Consider the following 16,213-nt stretch of genomic DNA (forward strand, 5'->3'; position numbering starts at 1 on the left):
GCTTAAGTATCATTTCTTGAGAGAAAAGGTTCAGAATAAAGAGGTTGTGTTAGAACATGTTTCCAGTAAGGAGCAGTTAGCAGACATATTCACTAAGCCCTTACCAAAGACTACATTTATCTATTTGAGAGGTGCATTAGGGGTTTTGCCCCTTCATGAAGTAAATTAAAGATGTGTGCTCCACATCAGTTAGGTACTAACATGTTAGATCTTACAGGATTGATGTGTTGAAGGATGCTACTCCATAGGGGGAGCAGCATAGTGGAGCCCGAAAGCTTGTGCCTCCACTTTGGCATTGCTGTCAAAGGGGGAGAAGATATATGTTTGAAGGTCAATATGCGAAGGAGAGATGAAATAAGTGGTGTGAGAAGTGATTGAGAAAAGTGCACAATGACTAGTCCAGGTGGTGGTGATCTTTTAAGTTGAACTGTTATATGTTATTGAGAATGGTGCAAATACTAAGCAATGATACACTGAGTATTGCCATCAATGCCAAAGGGGGAGATTCTTGGCATGTGATAAAGCAGTGATAATGTATGTTGTCATTGATGTCAATAAGTGCTCAAGTAGGTGAACCAGTATGAATATCAGAAGCAATTATGGTCAACCGGGATGGAGTGGACCGGTGTCGGGGTTCACTAAGTGTGACTACCAGTTGATAGTCTCAGTTCAGCTCTAGGGTTACCGGTTTGGCTTGTGCGGTGCAACTGATGATGTTTTGTGACCAGTTCGTTAAGGAATAAAGATAAGGATAGAGATTCCATGTCAGTTGTGTGCACATGAAGGATTTATTTGTGGTTCTTGCACGCGAAAATTGAATGCATTGAATGCCTACCTCGGGAATGAGTGTTTTTCTTAGTGGTGTGTGAAGAGCGTGTGATGGGTTATTGATTTTCAAATGCGGTGAAGATTGGATGATGCAGAATGTCTTGAGATCTATTTTAGATTGTTTCATTGTATGTAATGTGTTTGGACAGTCAGGATTGGACCGCTTGTAAGTGTAAACTTGAAATATTTAGGGTTTAGGGTTTATGCTACCAACCTAGTTGTTGTCTATAAGGTCGATGAGTTTTGTTATTGCAGTGGTTGGCAAAAGTTGTATTTGTGTCTGCATGTTGGAGATTTGATACTTGCCGAACCAGATTGAGGAATCTGAAGAGTGTGATTGCAGAAGAGAGGAAATGAAAAGGATCTACCTTAGCAAGAAGTGTTGTTATCAGATCAATGTTTTACCTGTTGTCTTCTAACCATTTCAACAAAAGGTAAATCCCTTGATCGGGTAGCTTAAACAGGATTTGTTGTAAATCCTCTAACCAGGTGGCTCAAGGTTATTGAGTTATTTAAATCCTCTAGCGAGGTAACTCCTAACAAGGTTTCAACCTTTAACAGGGTATATAACCATCCCTTAAACCGGGTGATCCCTAACAAGATCGGTTCCTAACAGGACCTTTATTGTCAAGTCTTTAACCGGACTAGGCTCTTAATAGAGAAGACTTCAAAAGAGTTCACAAACAGCTTGTGGGTATTCATTCCCTCTGTGGTTTTTCCCATTTGGGTTTCCACGTGAAAAATCTGTGTGTTATGGGTTGTGAGATTTTCATGTGATGATTGTGTGGTTTTGATTAAGTTAAATATGCATGCATTGTTAAATGGTTGTGGTATTATTGGTACAACTCATGCATGATTATATCAGTGAAGTAGTTATCAAGGTTTGAGATCTATTGAATGCTGTCTAAAGTATTTTTGTTTAACTGGTATAGAGATCAGTGGTGAAGACAACCGGTTAGCTATGTTTTGATATGAAAAAGTGTTGAAGCAGTTTTGTGTGTGTATTGATTCACCCCCCCCACTCTCAATACTGGTTAGGATATTAGTACATCATTATTAATCAATTTCCCCCTCTTTGAAGCGATGTGTGACCACATGTTGATTCAAAGAAAAATGCTTGGTATGTCACCAAAATTCTTGATATGGTGATGTCATCAAAACTGTCGATATGAAGCCTTGGATATGAAGAATTGATTTGATATGAGATTTGATGATGAAGTTGGTGTCGATATGAGACTGATATGAAATTGATATGGAGATTTGATATGATAATAAAAAATGTGTGCCAGAAAGTGTGGTACGTGCAAGAGAGACACAAACAATATCAAACACACACATGAAACATTATGTTAGAGTTAGAAATCAAAAAAGAAACTAAACTAAGCTAGCTTCAAAATCAAGAACCCCAAGCGCATGTCATATTCCTCTATCTCGAAGAATCTTGAAGATTCAAGGTGGCTCTCACTTGGAAGAGAAATTAATCTTTTAGATGGCAACCTAAAGAACAAGATTGAAGGATATGCCAGGATCAAAATGAATGTAACTAAGATCCTAGCTAGATGATCAAATTGATATGAAAATATGAAATGCAAGATGGAATGCAAGATATGAGATTAAGATTGATTGAAAATTGAAAGCTTAGGCGTCCTAATTAAACTAACATGGAGATTGCTATGAAATTTTTATACAATGGCTATGAATTAAGCTAGCATGAAAATGGGATTAGCATGATACTATCAACATGATGAAAGCTAAACTAGCATGCAACTAAGATGATTTAAGTACTTGAAGATGACAAAATGAGCTCCTTGATAACCTGCAAAATGACTATAAGTTTGATGCACAAGATGATGGATCGATTTAATGAAGACATGGGCTCTATTTATAGAGAAAATAGAGAAATGGATGGTTGAGATTGAGCAATTTCAACAAGGGCTAGGAATTAAAGTTATCAATCCTTTAGGGGAATTCAATCTAGTCCCAAGCTGACAAATGTCACCTTGAGATGGCTCGAGAGGATGCTAAGTAAGCATTAGGGGTAACTTCAAGAGATGACATCATTGGATAATGCCATTATCCAATGGAGCATGTTGTTGTCCAAGAGGTAAACTCTTGTGCAAAGTTGAGGGATGGCCAAAGGGACAACCATCATGGGCTAGGGTGATATCTTGTAAGAGACATTAAATTCTCTTTGAAGACTTTGGAGGTTAACTTTTTGAAAGTTAGATAACCTTACAAGTTTGGAAGACTCAACAAGTTAACTTGTTGAAGAAGGTAAAGACTTCAACACATTTTGAAGACTTTCCCCAAATTTGGAGAAGTCACTCCCCCAAATTTAGGGATGTGACATGATTAGAGGAATTAGGCTAATTAATGAGGAATTAGAGGGGTTCTAGACAAATATTAGCACGCTAATGAAAAATTTAGGAGAATGCAAGTGGAGCGAAATAGGAATTTTTATATAACATAAAATATTTATTTTACCCAAAAGGAGTCCAATTTGCATTTGTAGTATTTTGCAAGTGGGGGGACTATTCACAAATAGATAATGATTTATTTAAATGCAAAGGGATTTTAATCAAATGTAAATTCAATTAAAGGGAAAAAGGGGTTTTAATTAAATAAGAAAGATTTTTTTCAATTAAATGGCTAAAGGGCACTTAATCAAACCTTAGTTTAATTAATAGGTTAGGCTAAAAGAAAAGGATTTTTATTCAAATGTTTTGTTTGATTAATAGGTTGTTTGAAATAATAGGGATATTAATAAAACCTTAATCTATTTAATAGATGAATAAATGATGATTAAATGAATAGAATTTATTTAATTAATTGTGCAAATTTTAGGGGTCTACATTTTGCCCCTCTTTAAAGTGACGTATGACCACATGTTGATTCAAAGAAAAATGCTCGATATGTCGCCAAAATTCTTGATATGGTGTTGTTGTCAAAATTATTGATATGAAGCCCTCAATATGAATAATTGATTCGATATGAGATTGATATGGAGATTTGATATGATAATTAAAATGTGTGCTGGAAAGTGTGGTACTTGCAAGAGAGACCCAAACAACATCAAACACACAAATGAAACATTATGTTCGAGTTAGAAATCAAAATAGAAACTAAACTTGTAGCACCCCTTATCAATCAGACTTTTTAGACTCACGTTTGAATTCAGTTGATTGTTTAGTGCATACATTATTGTTATACTTTATTCAAAATTTATGCGATGTTATTACATGCTCTAATTTGATTTGTAGTGTATGCTTTCATGCAATATTTCCTTATTTATGTTAAATGTGATTTTTATGGATTACTGACATGGACTAACACATTTACTTTATACGTGTGATGCATTATATACATGTTTCGTGTTTGCAAGTGTATGGGGTGTGAGAGGATGATTTTTCCTTCACTCACTCCAATGAGACATGGAATGTCGCATTTCTCCTTCATTGGTGTGTGTGTCATGTCTGTTTATATATTTGTATATATGCACATGTGGTTCTTTGATGCAGGATATTGTAGGTACAAGCATCGGGTAGGTACGGGGTATCAATTCTGCTCGGTTTCACAAGTCTGAGCATGCCTTATTTGTCTGATGGGAGTGGAGGAGATAGTTGTTGGACCTTAAATTGACCTGCAGTTACACTCATGTGAGTGTTGTTAGTTGGTCATGTTTTCCCGTTTGAATGGTATGCAAGTCATAGGGCTTTGGCATTTTCATTTTGTGAGTCGTCGTATGATCATTTCTTGTTTTGCGTGCTTCCAGTTATTTAAAAAGATTTAATTTGAGTGAATTGTGTTAGTTTGTGTTAGCGTATTCAATTTAATTAATATGCCATTGAGTTTATTGATTTAATTAAATAATGGAGTTGTTAAATTAAATGGTTAAATTGCATGTTATATTGTGAAAATAGTTGTATTAAATTATTTGAAAAAAAAAGTTCTGATTAATATGAAAAACAGGTTTTAAGGACCTGAAACCTTTAAAATAGGAGCATAAGATAGTTCAACATAGAGCAACCAGACCAACAATGAAACAACATACAAAAGATTGGCAAGAAGGCCAATAAACCGAACGGACAGCAAAAGAAAGAAACAACAAAGCGAAAAAATCATATAAAAGACCTAAACAACAAACAACAACTACAAAGACTTGAGAAGATTAGCCGCCTTAGTGACCAGCAGGTCATAGTTTGCCGAAGCAACTTTGAGCTCTTCAATTTCCTTGTTTGGTTTTTTCTCCTTCTTCTTGCCTCTGGTCCTCGTTCTAGGTCCTTGCACCTCTCCCATACCTTTCATGTCAGGTTCCAGCTTGAGGGAATCCTTCTCGTTCTCTAACTTGCTGATAAGAATTTTGGTGTTGTCAGCCAATGCCTCCAAAATGTTATGGCTTTGTTCAACAATGCTTCCGAGGCAATTTTCAATTTTGTTGAATTTGTTGTCAGTTTCTGCAATTCTCTAGTTCGTAGCATTGTCATTGGTTTTTATCTCTTCCAGGGACTTCTCCATTTGCTCAAACCTTGGGTTGAAGGCATCTCTAATCTCTTCAGCTCTGGCAATAGTTTTACCCAAGTCATCATCATATTCAACCATAAATTTACCTTCACCAATACTGTTTGTCTCCAAAATTTGAACCTTGTGACTCAGCTTCTTATTATCCTCCACAGCTTTCTTGTGACTGTTAATTAACCAGTCGGGGTTGTCCACAAACCCTTTCAAACCCTCGGTAGGAGGATTTGAAGGGGGGATTTTCTCACCAGCATTGGCCTGTTCATTATTGGGAACATCTCCACTAGTGATCTATTCAACATTTCCACCAACCCTCTGATTGAAACCTTACCATGTAATCTCCTCCACTTTTTGGTTGACCTTAGGATCCTTTCTCTACAATTTATCCTCCAATTCCAACTCATAATTGTCCCTCCTTTTCTATTTGTTCCTTTTTTGAATGGAAGTTTTAGTTTTCTTTTTTTGAGGGGACTGGGATTCATCCTTCTCAGAGTCCTCAGAGACCTCCAAGGAGGAGGAGTGAATCTGGAAGACCTTCTCTTTACTTTTTTTCTTGCCCTTAGAAGAGGATGACTTAATGCTCACCTGTTTTCTTTTCTTACCAAGTTCAGCTTCAGAGTCTTCCAGACTGGTGCAGGAGCACCCTTCCAAGCTCTTCCTCCTTCTTTATTTTGTTGGTGTTATGCTTCTTTTGAAGCCATTGTACATGTAATAAGGGCCAAGAGCTCATTTGTTCTTCACTAGGTCCTAGTTTTAGGTCCTTAGTGTTTTTGTTGTGATTTCTTGTGCAGGAGAGGTTGAGTGTGCCTTGGATGTGTGTTAGGCCTTATTGGCATGTTGATGTCCTTAAGATAGCCCAAAATAGGCCTAGGAGTCATGAAAAGCAACAATGGCAAAGTTGCTCAAAAGATGCAAAAGTTGCATGACAACTTTTAAAAGTTGTCAAGCAACTTTTCCACCCAAAAGGTAAAAGACCCTTATTGAGCATGGAGAGCCCTAATTTTGGCACACCAATTGAGGCAAAGGTTGTATAAGTAATTGCAAACCCTAATTGGATGGGTTGGATGTCAGACATTGTACTGCCCAAGCCAATTGGATTGACTGTGATTGTTTTGTTGGTTACCAGTCAGTTTGAATGAAGCTACCAAGCAAGTTAATGGATTTAATTGCATGCAAAAATGTGTGGAATGTCTTCTATGGAGTAAATAATTACATTGTGAGCAATTAGATTAGGTTTTTATTTGCAGGTTGAGTGTGTTTGTAGATACTTTGTAAACTATCTATTCTCTGTCTAGTTTTGGACTGGTTTGTGCAAATGAAGTCATAACTCCATTCCCCATTATGGAATCACCATGAAACCATGGGGAATGGAAGTGAAGAACCTATACTATAGTTCCATGCAAGAAGGGCCCTTGAAAATGAAGGGAGGCCATACAAAGACCCACTCCTAGGTGAGACTGGACAGTGCCCGGCTAGGAGAGGTCAAGTTGCAAAGGTCTTGGAGAGCAAGGTTGGTCTGAGGAGAGTGCACCCTTTGGAGGAGGTGCAAAGGAGTGTGTGAAGTACCATTGGTGTGAAGGAGGATCCCCCACCAATCCAGACAAGGTGGCTAAAACTCAAAACTTACACTGTGACCCAGATAGACCATTAAACCCTCACAAAAACGCTTAAAAACCCCAAAATTCACCCTAGGCACTGTACGACCACTTGGAGGCCCAAAACCAAAGAAATCCTTGAGCCCTTTCCAAATGAATGGCAGTCCATTTTGGGATTTTGGGTAGTTTGTGCATATTTTATGAGAGGAAGCCCTAAAGGACCATGTAGGAGGCCTAATTGGTCCTAATCCTTGTAGCCCTATTTTGTAGACAAAACACAAAATAGTGAAATCGGTAAGGGGTTGAAGGCTTGAAACCTATTGGGGCACATGAATGGGTGGAAAGACCATGAATTAGACTTGATATAACCTTTCTAAGACCTTGGAAGGTGTAGAACAAGCCTAGCCCTTATTAGCCATAGTAAGGGGTTTTGAGTCTCATGAGTAGGTGAGACCTTAGGAGAAGCATTGCAAGTCATTGGTGGGTGGAATTGGGCAAAGTTAGGGGATTCCTCAAGAAAAGGGAGTCCTAGAGACCCTAGGGTGTGTAGAGAACACCAGGTGATCGAAGGAAAGGATCCAAGAGCATAGACTAGGCTAGTCTATCCCTAACCCCATCCCATCAGATTGGTATCAGAGCAAGTTAAAGATTTGTTGGACTGTGTATGTCTCTATATACTGGTGAATCAATAGGGGAAAGAAGAATGGTCACTAATGCAGAGCTGACTAGAGAGGTAGAAGAGCAGAAGGAGAATAATAGATTCCTTGAAGAGGCCATGAGCGAGATAAGGGATAAGTTGCAAGAAGTGGTGGATCAGAGGACACAAGGACCTTGGGGTGAAGACACCAAGGATAAAGGCAAGAAAACCATTGACATAGATGACATTATACTTGAACCAGATCCCTTGTTTAATGAAGAACCATTTGTGAAGGCTATTAAGGCTTTAAACACCAAAGCTTTTGAAGGATTACCACATTTTAGTGGAAGGATGGACATTGACACTGTCATGGAATGGATTGAGGGCATGGAAAACCACTTTGAGTGTGAGGGAGTGATAGAGGCTCAAAAGGTTAAGATTGCCAAATCAAGATTAAGGGGAGCAACTTTAACATGGTGGAAGTACCCGCAAGAAGAGAGAGTTAGTATGGGGAAGCTACCTATTGCAAATTGGAAGGCCATGGTGAGTAAGATCAAGGAGAACTACTTACCAGAGGATTATGAAGTCCAACTCCATAAGAAGAGATAGGGTTTGAAGCAAAAAGACCTTGATGTGACCTCCTACACCGAAGAATTTCAAAAACTTTGTCTTAGATCCAAAGTCCAAGAAGATGAATCTATTAAGGTGGCTAGGTATCTAAGCGGCCTCAAGTGGAACATTCAAGAGGAGATAAGCCTATGGACTCCTACTATTGTCCAAAAATGTCATCAGCTTGTTGTCAAGGTAGAAGAGAGGAACAAAAGGAAAGGAAACTCCAATAACAGGGGTAGAGGCAGAGGTAGAGACCAAATGAACCACCGAGGTGGTTACCAAAGCAAGTCAAATGAGCAGAGGAGCCAAGCAGAAGCCAAGTTGACTGAACATGGCAGTGAAACCAATCTTAGAGGAGGCCATTCTAGAGGAAGAGGTGCACAAGGTGGTCCAAGTAGGGGTAGAGGTACCGGCATAGGTAACTCCTACTTTGCAACTATGACGTGTTACAATTGTGGTCAATTGGGACACCAGGCATATAGATGCCCTAACAAGCCTACCTCATCAAATAGTGGAAAGAGGGTTGCTTATACTCATGAAGACTCCTCAAGTAGCAAGACACCGGATGTGGACCAGATTGAATTAGAGATTGGAGAAAAGTTGACGTTTAATAGGATTTTGATCAGACAGTCGGTTAAGGAGGAACCCAAACATAGGAGAGCTTTGTTTAGGGTGAGATGCAAAGTTCTTGGTAAGGTGTGCAAGGTGATAGTTGATTCAGGCTCAACTGACAATATCATCTCAGAAGAGGTAGTTAGGAAGTTGAAACTCACAAGAATACCCCACACTAGCCCTTACAAGGTGACTTGGTTGAACAAAGGACAGAGTGTGCTAATCAATGAACAGACTTGGACAAAGTTTTCTATTGGAGGATATAAGGATAAGATCCTTTGTGATGTGTTACCTATGGATGCTTGTCACTTATTTCTAGGAAGACCCTGACAATTTGATAGGAAGGTGATCTATGATGGAGAGGAGAACTCCATATCATTCAAGAAGGACAACAAGACCTTCAAGATTCAGTCTTTGATAGGGGATGAAGAGGGAACTTCAAAAACACCTAGTGTCTTATTGGCTACTGGTAAAGAGTTCTTAAGCTTGCTACATGAGGAGGAGATAGTGAAGTGTGCCATCTTTGTGAAACCAAAGGAGGAAGAAGACAAGTTGCAGGCAAAAGTACCCAAGGAGGTGAAGCAAATGTTGCAAGAGTCTAAGGACATAGTGAGTGATGGAGCACCTGCAACACTCCCACCTAGAAGGTCTATAAGCCATCAAATAGACTTTGTTCCCGGTGCATCCCTACCTAAAAAAGCTACATATAAGCTCAAACCTGAACAGAACGAGGAGGTAGCAAGGCAAGTGTAGGAGTTATTGGAACAAGGACTGATCAAGAAGAGCATTAGCCCATGTGCAGTCCTGGTAGTGCTAGCATCAAAGAAGGGAGGTAAGTGGAGACTTTGCACTAACTCAAGAGAAATCAATAGGATCACCATAAGGTATAGGTTTCCTATTCCTAGAATAGAGGATTTGATGGACTATTTAGGAGGTGCTATGTATTTCACCAAATTGGACCTTAAAAGTGGTTATCACCAGATTAGAATCAAGGAGGGTGATGAGTGGAAGATTGCTTTCAAGACCATAGAAGGATTGTATGAATGGCTTGTGATGCCATTTGGACTCACCAATGCCCCAAGCACCTTCATGAGGTTGATGAATGAGGTGTTAAAAGACTTCACAGGTAGATCTGTGGTGGTGTACCTAGATGACATTCTCATCTATAGCAAAAGCAAAGAGGAGCACCTTGAGCATTTGAGGTTAGTTTTAGAGAGGTTGCATGAGGAGAAGCTATCCATCAACCTAGAGAAGTGTGACTTCTTGAAGCAAGAGCTAGTTTACTTAGGATTTGTGGTGTCTAAAGGAACCTTGAATATGGATCCAAGCAAAGTGGAGGCAATCTTGAATTGGCCTGCACCTAAAATAGGGACTGAAGTTAGGAGTTTCCATGGATTAGCTCAATTCTATAGGAAGTTTGTGAGGAACTTCAGTGGCATATGTGCACCAGTCCTTGACACCATTAAGGGAGGCCTTAAAACTAAGTTTAAATGGATAGAGCAGGTTGACAAAGCTTTTCAATTGTTGAAGCAAGAAGTAGCCACAAAACCTATCCTTCTCCTACCTACGTTTGATAAGCTATTCACTTTGGAGTGTGATGCAAGTGGAATTGCAGTAGGTGGTGTATTGAGTCAAGAGGGAAGACCTGTGGCATTTTTCAGTGAGAAGCTTAATGAAGCAAAGAATAAGTACTCAACCTATGACCTAGAGTTGTATGCATTAGTGCAGTCTCTTAAAAAATGGAGGCATTACCTACTTCCAAAGGAATTTGTGGTGTTCACATACAACCATGCATTGAGTTACATTAACACTCAAGAGAAGCTGAGCAATAGACATCTGAAATGGATGGAATACCTCCAATCCTTCACCTTCACCATCAAGCATAAGAAGGGGCAACTTAACAAGGTGGCAGATGCATTAAGTAGGAAGTTGTTGACAGTTCAAGAACTACAGTTGCAGAGCATAGGAATAGAAGGTTTTAAGGAGATGAAGACTTCTCATCAGCTTACAAGGTTTGTATGGAGTTTGAGAACCATTTCCATGGTGAGTATGCAAATTACACTCTCCAAAATGGTCTCTTGTTCAAAGGTAATTAGTTGTGTGTACCAAGAGGATCCATGAGGGAGAACCTCATCCAAGAGAAACACAATGGCAGTTTAAGTGGACACTTTGGAGTCAACAAAACGTTGGATTTGGTACAGAGGTTCTACTATTGGCCAAAGTTGCCAAGGGATGTGAAAAGATATGTAGATCAGTGTGGTGTATGCCAAAGAGAAAAAGGGGGATCAAGCAATGTTGGTCTCTATTAACCATTTCCGGTCCCTAATAGGCCTTGGGAATGTATAAGCATGGACTTTGTAGTAGGACTTCCCAAGACAAAAACAGGTATGGACAACATCTATGTGGTAGTAGATAGATTTTTCAAGATGAGCCATTTCATTCCATGTAAAACTACACATGATGATAGCTATGTTGCACATCTCTTATTTAAGGAGATTTTTAGGACTCATGGACTCCCTTTAAGCATTGTTTTAGACAGGGACAACAAGTTCATGGGTCATTTTTGGCAGACATTATGGAGGAGACTAGGAACTAACTTGTCATTTAGCTCAGCTTACCATCCACAAACAAATGGTCAAACTGAAGTCATTAATAGGGTGTTAGGCAACTTGCTAAGGTGTTTAACTAAGGAGTATGGGCAGACATGGGATCTAGTCATTCCACAAGAAGAGTATGCATTTAATGACAGTGTGAATAGGACCACTAGTAGAAGTCCTTTTGAGGTAGTCTATGGTAGACATCCAAGGGGAGTATGTGAGTTGAGAGACCTTGGTACCTTGGAAATGAAGAGTGGGCAAGCAGAGGACTTCACTCAAACCATCAAGGAAGTCCAAGAGTAGGTTAAGAAGGCCATCCTTGAATCCACTGAAAAACTAAAAGCCAAAGTGGATGAGAAAAGGAGAGAAGTTCAGTTCAAGGTGGGTGACTATGTGATGGTCCATTTGAGCAAAGCTAGGATGCAAGGTGGTAAGCCTACCAAATTGCAAATGAAGAGGATAGGACCTTGTGAAATTCTAGAAAAATATAGTGAGAACACCTATAAGGTTGATCTTCCTTCAGACTTAGCCATTTCACCAGTCTTCAATGTTGCTAATCTGGTCATGTACAAGGGTGAGGTAGTAGGGCAGATTGAGAACCAAGCCAAGGTACTACAGGACTTGGATGTGAATGCCTTACCTCAAGTGAAGCAGCCTATAGAAGAGGAGATTTTGGAGTCAAGAGTGAAGAATTATACTAGACACCAAGTCTACATGGAGCACTTAGTGAAATAGGTAGGTCAACCAGTATCTGAAGCTACATGGGTGGAGGAGAGCAAGTTCAAGAAGCTTGGCATAGAATCGGCTCTCATCTCTTCCTGTTTCTTAGTTGTGTGTAGAGGGGGAGTATGGTGTAGGAGAAGCCTTCCAAGATCTTCCTCCTTCTTTATTTTGTTGGTGTTATGCTTGTTTTGAAGCTAGTGTACATGTAATAAGGACCAAGAGCTCATTTGTTCTTCACTAGGTCCTAGTTTTAGGTCCTTAGTGTTTTTGTTGTGATTTCTTGTGCAGGAGAGGTTGAGTGTGCATTGGATGTGTGTTAGTCCTTATTGAAATGTTTATGTCCTTAGGATATCCCAAAATATGCCTAGGAGTCATGAAAAGCAACAATGGCAAAGTTGCTCAAAAGATGCAAAAGTTCCATGACAACTTTTAAAAGTTGTCAAGCAACTTTTCCACCCAAAAGGTAAAAGAGCCTTATTGAGCATGGAGAGCCCTAATTTTGGCACACCGACCAAGGAAAAGGTGGTATAAGTAATTGAAAACCCTAATTGGATGGGTTGGACGTCAGACATTGTATGGCCCAAGCTAATTGGATTGATTGTGACTGTTTTGTTGGTTACCAGTCAATTTGAATGAAGCTACCGAGCAAGTTAATGGATTGAATTACATGCAAAACTATGTGGAATGTATTATATGAAGTAAATAATTACATTTTGAGCAATTAGATTAGGTTTTTATTTGCAGGTTGAGTGTGTTTGTAGATACTTTGTAAACTATCTATTCTCTGTCCAGTTTTGGACTGGTTTGTGCAAATGAAGTCATAACTCCATTCCCCATTGTAGAATCACCATGAAACCATGGGGAATGGAAGTGAAGACCATATAATATAGTTCCATGCAAGAAGGACCCTTGAAAATGTAGGGAGGCCATACAAAGACCCACTCATAGGCGAGACTGGACAGTGCCCGGCTAGGAGAGGACAAGTTGCAGAGGTCTTGGAGAGCAAGGTTGGTTTGAGGAGAGTGCACCCTTTGGAGGAGGTGTAAAGGAGTGTGTGAAGGAGGAGTCCCCACCAATTCAGAAAAGGTGGCTCAAACTCAAAACTTACACTGTAACCCAGGCAGACCATTAAACCCTCACAAAAACCCTTAAAAACCCCAAAATTTGTCCTAGGCACTGTACGGCCACTTGGAGGCCCAAAACCAAAGAAATACTTGAGCCCTTGCCAAATGAATGGTAGTCCATTTTGGGATTTTGGGTATTTTGTGCATCATTTGTGAGAGGAAGCCCTAAAGGACCGGGTAGGAGGCCTAATTGGTCCTAATCCTTATAGCCCTATTTTGTAGACAAAACACAAAATAGTGAAATCGGTAAGGGGTTGAAGACTTGAAACCTCTTGGGGCACATGAATGGGTGGAAAGACCATGAATTAGACCTAATATAACCTTGCTAAGACCTTGGAAGGTGTAGAACAAGCCTAGCCCTTATTAGCCATAGTAAGGGGTTTTGAGTCTCATGAGTAGGTGAGACCTTAGGAGAAGCATTGCAAGTCATTGGTGGGTGGAATTGGGCAAGGTCAGGGGATTCCTCAAGCAAAGGGAGTCCTAGAGACCCTAGGTTGTGTAGAGAACACCAGGTGATCCAAGGAAAGGATCCAAGAGCATAGACTAGGCCAGTCTATCCCTAACCCTATCCCATCACAGACTCTCCTCTGTCTCACTTTTTGAATCACTTTTAGACTCATCACCCATAGAAAAATTAGAATCTGACCCTTCCTCCTTAGAATCAGAGATAGAAGGCTGGGGGCAGGCAATTTGGTTAGCGTTTAAATGGTCATAGATTAAAACCATAAGACCTTGGTGCATGGCTATATCTCCCTTAGGGTTCTCTCTATGGGTTTTAATAGTAGCATTCGTTGAACAAATCAGGAAATGGGGTATGTTCTTTTTCATCATACCTGAAATGGTTGAGCAGTATAAAATGATAGCCATACACTTTGGTGAATCTGCCATCTAAGGTAATGTAGTGCATAATAGCAAACAAAAACTCCCTCCAAGGCTTAACAAATTCCCTAGGAGGGTAGTAGGTCTTGCTTAGCTTAACCGGGCGCTTCTTCTCCTTTGCCATTTCAGGGTATCATTCAATGGCCTCCTTGCTAAGCTTTCTGTCCTTGTAGAAATTGCTTCCTTCCCTATGAAGACCCATCACCTGAGCAATGAGGTCTTCATCAATGGAGATAGTTTGATCTCCCATCTTCAAGGTGCCCTTCCTCCAATTTTTGTAGAAAAAGTTAGTGATTTTGGCATCCCTCCCATGGAGTCTCTCCATAGTAAACCTGCCCTTTTGCAAGATGCTCCAAATTTCCTCCTTCTATTTCTACTCCTTACAGTTACTAGGCTCATAGCGACGCCTGTTACCTCCCATAGTTTCATAGTTCAAAATAGAAAACAGAGAGTTGCAAAAAGCTACAGGAAAGAAATTTCTCAAAGTGACCCCAAATACCCATAAAGCATGGGAAAAGGTGGCATTTATCTTTTCATTAATAGTACTGACACAATGATAAGTAGAAATATCCCTCCAAGTAATACCATTAATCATTATTTTATCCGTTTATGATCTTTGGAGTGCAGTTATATCGATCCATGAAAATGATCGATCTGGCATCATTGAGGAGATCCTCCTCATCCTTCCAGGTAACCATATTGTTATGAGTGACCACCACATTGGCTGCTCAGTCAGCAGGGCCATTTGCTTCACGATGAATGTGGGAAATAAAACATTTATCGAAGGTGTTGATGAGATCTCTAGCAACCTTTATAATGTCGTTGATAGTCCATGAGGGCTTAGAAATTCCTTTAAGGCATTTAATGATATTATTAGAGTCCCCCTCAATCCATAGATAGGGACAGTTCCACCTTTTAGCCAGGAGAATTCCTTGGAGAGTAGCCATAGCTTTCGCCATGTGGTTAGTTTGGCAACCTATAGGAACAATAATCATTTCCTTACAAATGCCATCTTCATCTTTGATAATTGCACCACATCCCGCAAAGCTAGGATTGCCTTTGGCAGCTCCGTCAAAGTTGATTCTGAGCCATCCATGAGGGGGAGAGTACCATTTAGCTTCAAGTCTCTTTCTTTGTTTAGAATCAATACTAACAACACTCTTTAGATTCCAGGAGTTGAGTATGTGAGTTTCCATGGGGTTGACAAGATTGCATGGTTCTCCAGTGATCCTAATGTTCTCCACAATAGCCTTTTGAATTTTTTGAAAAACAACAGCCTAGGTGAGAGAAGTATCCCTGGAGATGCGGTTGTTTCTTTCTTTCCAAATCCCCCACAAGATGTGAGGGAGTGAGAGCTATGACAAAGATCTCAAAGTTGGATTAGATCAATGATAGCTCCAAGAATGAAACAAATCTTGGATAGAGTTAGGAAACATCCATTCCATAAAAAAATTCTTAAGAAAAATTTCCCAAATTGAAGTAGTGAAGGAACAGTGGATTTCCAAATGGTCCATGGACTCTTCCTCCTCAAGACATAAAGCACACCTATTTGGGAAGATAAAACCTCTAACCTTCAGGTTGTCTAAAGTCAAAATTTAGTTTTGGAGGATGGTCTAGTAGAAAATATTGATCTTTGGGATAAGACCCTTTATTCAAGCTTTCGACCAGAAGGGATTCTCTGAGGGGGCTGGAGATAACACTCCATACATAGAAGAAACAGTAATGTTGCCTTTGGGTTCAAATTTCAAAATAAGAGCATCGTCCTCATTGTTCAACTAAGCAAAAGACACGTGTTTCTTGAGATTGATGAGGTCAGGTTCAATACCTTCAATGTTCTACCATTTATCACCTATCCAATACCCCTCAGCCAAGGAACCAAAGACTCTTTTATAGGGGGCAGCAAAAGGGGCCCAATCAGGGATTTCCATCAAAGGCTTATCAAGCAACTAGGGATCTTCCCAAAATCTAACTTTCCTACCATTACCAACTCTCCATTTCACCCCTTTGACAATGATGTCTTTACACTTAGAGGTATGATTCCAAATGTGAGACCCATTGATACTGAAATCAAAATTAATGAACGAGAAAAGA

The sequence above is a fragment of the Cryptomeria japonica genome, chromosome 10 (assembly GCF_030272615.1).
Source record: "Cryptomeria japonica chromosome 10, Sugi_1.0, whole genome shotgun sequence".
Lineage (NCBI taxonomy): Eukaryota > Viridiplantae > Streptophyta > Pinopsida > Cupressales > Cupressaceae > Cryptomeria > Cryptomeria japonica.